This window comes from Crocodylus porosus, unplaced genomic scaffold (assembly GCF_001723895.1).
Source record: "Crocodylus porosus isolate Cpor-Errol unplaced genomic scaffold, CroPor_comp1, whole genome shotgun sequence".
In the NCBI taxonomy this organism is placed as follows: domain Eukaryota; kingdom Metazoa; phylum Chordata; order Crocodylia; family Crocodylidae; genus Crocodylus; species Crocodylus porosus.
In genome coordinates this window covers 7,649,680-7,655,891 of record NW_017728914.1, presented here as the reverse complement: position 1 = coordinate 7,655,891, position 6,212 = coordinate 7,649,680, and the positions used below count along the sequence as shown (strand labels likewise).

Sequence of the window (6,212 nt, the reverse complement as noted above, 5' to 3'; positions counted from 1 at the left end):
TCTCTTCTCCCTTGTCCAGGTGACAGCACTGCAGAAGATCTCCTGTGATACTCCCACCCCAACAAGTAAAGCATAGCCATTAGACTTCATCTGGCAGCAACTTGCTTAAGGCCTCGAGAAAGTAAGCAAGGAATGCAGCAGAGCTGGGATATGCCTCCTGAATACAAGAATGTATTGCCTTGTTGGAGACTTGCTGTGAGAGAAGGGTGAAATTTAAGGCAACTAACACTAGTTTCCAGAGATGTGGTGCATGCTGTGGGGATGGAGGGAAGAAGTGTACCTTTAATTTGCCTCCCTCCAATATTTTCTTGTACTCAGTGCTTGCAATGGGGAGTTATAGCAAGCATTTGAGAATCTCCAGGTGGTTGTTTAGTTTTTCTAGGTTTTTGTGTTGGTCAGATATTCAGAGTGGTTCTGCAGACATTTGAATCCAGCCCTTCTCTACTTCCATAAACACCTATCAGCATGGGTAATTAGCATAGCACATACAGGATGAAGTCATTGCTTTTCTTTAGTATGGGAAGCATTTTTCTGTGTGACTGTTATTACCATTACAAAAATGAATCTTTTAGCTCAGACACTTGTCAAATTCCTAACATTAACATTTTAAATTATAATTAAGATAAAGAAATTACATGCTGCTGCCAGCAGCCTTGTTATTTCAGTCTGATTAATATTGCTGCAAACTCTTCACCATAGATTGAAGCTGGTGAATGAGAGAATGTGAGTGTAGATATTTAGTACATAACCTTTAAAAGTCCTACTGGGTTCAAGAATTATAATTTTTTATGGGATCTTTAGGTCTAGTGGTAGTATTTAATAGCTAAGTGTAATTCTCTGTTTAATTGTATGGCCTAGTTTTAATCACTGGAATTGGAGTAAAAATGAGAAATTTTATCTAAACAGATACTTTACTTTCCCTGTGATATTTAAAATGCCTAAAAATATTGTATGTAATATAGCCCATAAGCCACTCACATGATTTGTAGATCTAATAATGCATTGCAGTAGATAAGACATGGGGAGAAAGGTCACTCAATGTTGTTAATATATTCTTGCCTCCTATGTTTGGCAACAGTATTTTGCCAGTTTATGGCCATTAATGTCACACAGTAAAATGCTTTTCATACCGAAGAAAGTTGTAAGAATGCCTCAACCAGCTCAGTTTCTGAATTTGAAAAGTTTGCAATGAACCACTTTATTAGGTTCCCAAAAATTGCAGAAAGTTAGTCAATTATGAGATCTTGGATCTAATTGATTTGTCTGCAGATGGATCTCATGGAAGAGACTTAAGTCCATCATATTAGTTAATGACTCTCTAATTAGATTAGAAATTTGAAAATTGTGACTTCTACTGGTTCATATGTGACTGGCACAATGTACTCAGCCTCTGTACCTAGCTGCTATAAATGTAAAATAGTGATAGCATTTATGTAATGTTCACACTGCAGCCGTATGAACATTACTGTTTGACAAGAACTTTGAGCTTCTTAGATGAGGGACATTTTGAAAGTGTTGCACTGATTAACACTATCATTTATTCCTGCTCTGAACAGTGTTAGATAGCATATTAGCAGAGTTGGCGAGTAGCTTCTCTATATTACAATTTATAATGCTGCTAATACGAGAAGATTTGGCCCTAAATAACTGATCATTACCACTGGGAAAAATCCTAGTTTAGAAAAGATCAAGGAATGGCCTGGGCTGATTACTCTACTATTAGATGCTAATGATAAATGTTCTTTAGAAAATAAAGCAGAGGTTAGTATAGAGTTGTAGGCAATTTATCTGGTTAATAGCTTGAATCTGGGCAGAATCAGGAAGTTCAAGTAATTATTCCATAAAATAAAATCTCTTCTCCTCTTCTGTCTCATCGCTGCAGCCTGATTCAGTCTTCTAGCATTTAAACTTCTGTCACTGTCTCTGAGTCGCTGTTTGGCCAAAAACATCCTGCAGTACTGGTTAGTTATGAAGCCATCTTCCAACCCAGCAAACTGGTATGGTCTTCCCAATTTCAATGCACATATCAAATTCACAAATCAAAATGATGAAACAGACTAGTGGTGGCACATGAAAGTTAGCATATTCACTGTACCTTAATTTCAGCCTATTGCCTCCCCCCACCCATACATATGAAATGGATTATTCTCTTGTGAAAATGGGTTAATATTTTAGATAACTATTGATCTAAGATTAAAACCTAATCGTATATCTTGGCAAGGTACACAGCTGGAACATTAATATGAAATAACTAATCGATAAGCAAGGATAGCCAACTTAAATAAGATACCATAATATATATTTGAATCAGATATGCCTTTCAAATAATTCATACAAGATGCAGGAGGAATTTTATCTCATTACATCCAAAAAAAAGTAACATTCTAATATTAATAGAGATTGGGAAATGTTTTTTTAATTTAAATCAAGTAACAAGCCATCTTAACATGGAGCTACAGTATGGGAAGCTTATATAAATCCATTGTGAAAACTATCTTTCTACACTAAAGCAGAAAGTCCGAGTTTTTTGGTAGAATTAAAGATCAAGCTGTTAGTAATTCTTTTGTATCAGCACTGCAAACCAAGTGTCTAGCAGCACAAAATTGCTACTTTTGTACTTACTAGACAGGCATTGTGTGAACGGACAGGTAATTTTCCCTTTCTGTCAATCCTTCTTTAACAAGGTGAATAGCCTAGACCTGACTTAATGCATCTTTCAAGAAACATCTTTATCTTGATAACTCAGTGTGAGGAAAAAAAATATTGGGACTTTTTTTAGGGTGGGGGGAAGTGGGAAAGGAGGAGGCAGGGACAGGTGGGATAATTTGTCCGCTCCAAAGTACTGATTTGTGTTAGGTTTGAGGAAACCAATAAAATGAATTATTAGTCCATTATGATATTTTCTTATATTTAAACTATTTGATACGTGTATTCAAAAAGCCTCCAAGTAGACTTATTTAGTGCATGGAGTTTTCAAAAACTCAGCTCTGTAGCACTTCAGGCTTCATTAAAGCACTTCAGCCACTTTTGTAAATTGGTATAGCTCACCCTCCAAAGCGCTCTAAAATAGTTTCTATCTGAATGAGGTACTGTTCTGAAGTGCTTCTCTGCTCCATACTTGTGTACAGTGTAGGGAACGTGACAGACCACCCGGGGTCCTCTAGCCTCCCGCAGTGGGTCCTCTTCCCCTTCATACACACAGGGAGAGAGAGGGAGAGCGTAGCAGACTGGGCACTCTCCTGCTTGGAGCTGGGTAGACACTCCTTCCACCCTCCAGTCTACTGCAGCTGGAGCCAGGTGGTACCCTGCTGATACTGCCAGGGCTGTTATAAGAGCCTGATAGGTCTCTTCCCACCCCTGACCAATGCCACTCCTGGCATTCAGGGTGCTCCTTGGGCGCCACTACTGGAGCCAGCTTTCTAGTGCCCCAGCCCCAGGCTTCATGTACCTCTCTGGTCATAGCAGGGGGAAAGTACTGGGGGAGAGCAGAGTTGAGTGGCATGAGAGCGTAGGCTGATGTTGGCTCCACTTCCATGAGGGGTGGGGGAGAGGAGCTGCAGCCCTGAGAGAAGGCACCTGCAAGATGACATTTACAGTCCACTTGCTCCCCCCCAACTTTTTGGGAAGCAGGGGGATGTGAGACTGGAATTGCAGATTAGTGCAGCCCCTTCTAACACTGCCCTGTTGAAAAGTAGTGTGGGACCGGGACAGGGGATCTATGTGTGTTTGGAGGCTCATAATGTTACTATTTTAAAATGTTTCCAAGCCTGTTACACTTGGAAATGTTTCAAGCATTACATTTGTGTCTTCCCAAAGGTAGCAGAAGAGTTCATGTCAGAAATTATTAGTAGAACTATTAAAGCTTTCATCCAATATAGTGTTTCTAACATTGGCTTGCAACAAGAAAGGGTTCGCTGTTGATACTGATAGAAGAAAGGACAGTTCTGCTTTGTGGCAGCTTTCAAGGTTGTAAAATTTGGGTTTTGTTTTTCACTGGAATGAAAATCTCTTCAGGAAGTTTGCGTTGCAGTGTCCATATGGGGAACAGTCATACAAGCTAGCTAAGCCACTGACTAATGTTTTCTTCTGAAGGGTCCCAGATTCATTTTCATGCTCTGTTTAACCAAATACAGTGTGGTGGGGTTTTTGTTTGTCTGTTTACTGCAGTTCATTCAGCAGAAGGAAGAGCCAAACTTCAGTCTTCTGCATCCCAGGTCAGTGCACCTCTCTCTGGATTCAAGAGAAGCTTGAGTGGTATCTTTTGAAATGGAAATTTTCTGTACACTGTTTCAGTTTTGAAACACCAAATTTTTGAAGGAATGTCAACTAGCTCCTTTACTAGAATAGACTAGTGCATAGCATGGGTCTGTTCTTAAGTTTTAAAATGTACTGATAATGGAAGAGGGCAGGTACTTGTGCAGAAGGACTATGGTAACTGCAAATCAATGTAACATGGGGCATTTTGGGTGAAGCCCTCTCAATATTTATTTTTTTTAAAGGTTCCTGAGATGTAATAGAGCAGGGGTTATGCATACTCCCTAGGGGTACTTGGAAAAGTGATAGGGGGTATGTGCAGGCAGGCGGGGACAGAGCAGGGCAGGTGGGGCAATGGCAGCGGCGCCCCTTTATGGATGGATGTGGGGCAGGGAGGCTTGCACGTGGTGGCTGCTGCCACCACCCACCACCTCCCAGGAGCAGGGCTGGGGCTGGGGGGCGAGGGCAGCAGTGCCCCTCTGCAGGCCACACAGGCACTGCCCAGCCATTGGCTTTGCAGGCTGCTGACAGGTAGCATGCGATTGGCCAGGCACACAGCCCATCAGCGGCCCGTGGAGCCACGTGTGCCATGGGAAAGCAGGGTGCGGCAGCAGCGTAGGACGATGGGTGTCTGCGTGGGGCAGGTGGATTTGAGCCCCCCACTTTGTGAGCTTCCCCACAATCCCCCTCCCTCCATTCCTGCAGATAGCACCAGAGTTGGGAGCAGGGGGGAGGCGCCAGGGGAGAGAGGCTGCTGATAGGCTTCTCCACTTAATCAACTCCAAAGTGGAGCTCAGTCTCCCTACCCCTGACCCAACAGGCAAATGGCAGCCCCCTTGACCTGCTGTACAGCCCCTAGGGGGGCCCTTTATGTAAAGCACAGTTAGAGCAGAGGCCTGTGTGTCTGTCAGTACCCTCAAGGAAACTAAGGAGAGCAAGATTGTCATGAATGAGACCTCCCAGTTCATGCAGTGCCAAATTAGTTGGCAAATTTATAAGATCAGCCGATGATGAACAATTAACAGTGACCTTTCAAACTACCCTTTTGCTTTGTTTGAACTTCAGCAGTTCACTTCTGGATTTGATTGCTAGCTTGATGCGTGGAGTGTGAACAGTCTAAGTTTCTCTTTATATCTGAAACCTATAGTCTTGTAACTTAGAATTTATTTCATGGTCTCTACAGCATGAATCACTTCTCAGACATGGTTTGTACCAAATACCTCCAGTTTTTGTCTGGGAATATCCATTGTTTGTTTTCTTCAAGTAGGGCTTGGAGAAATTAATAGGATAGCAACATGTCTTTCTCCAGTGGTCAGTTTTTATTTTGTGACGTCCCCATCTGGCACATTATACACATTTACAATGTAGAGAGTTAAATATGCACATTTACAGAAGCTAATTGTCTCCCACAGGGTTGCCCCTTTGATGATTAAAAAAATCAGGAAGATTAATGCAGCAGGCCTGCATATTTTCTCAGCCTAATGGGAATCTACATCTTTCAAGCTGTTTCCTTTAAAATTGCTGCTAGCAAATGCTGTGGCACCTTTGGAGACATGCACAGCTGAGACAGATTTTATGATAAGATTTCAGCTTGTCTGTACAGCGACAGCCTATGTTTCCTTTATCTTCTATTGTGCGAGTTTAAGAAACACCTGTGTACAAGCTGCTGCTTTAGTTAGAGCTTTCATCTCGGGTGAGCCCAGATGACAGTAAGATTTTAATCCATACCAGAAAATGGAAATTTTTTTGTCTTTTTTTTAAGGTGTTAAGCAGCCAGTTACATCTCTCCCAGTTTGAATTGCATCACGTGAAAGACGTACTTAATTTACTGTAACACTTAGTATTTTTTTTCAAATAAACATTAGGTCTAGGGGCCTGGGAGTGTTTGTACAGCTGTGCCACAGGGTTTCAGATCCTGGTTCTGGCTCAGATTCACCCAGTGAATGCTCATCTTGGTT

General features: G+C 41.7%; 1 protein-coding gene across 1 annotated transcript in view; it reads left to right on the top strand.

The window, feature by feature from the left end:
- The window catches only part of KCNIP1 (potassium voltage-gated channel interacting protein 1), a 646,400-nt gene that overhangs the window by 285,916 nt on the left and 354,272 nt on the right, over window positions 1-6,212 (top strand). The gene's annotated exons all lie outside the window — the stretch shown is intronic.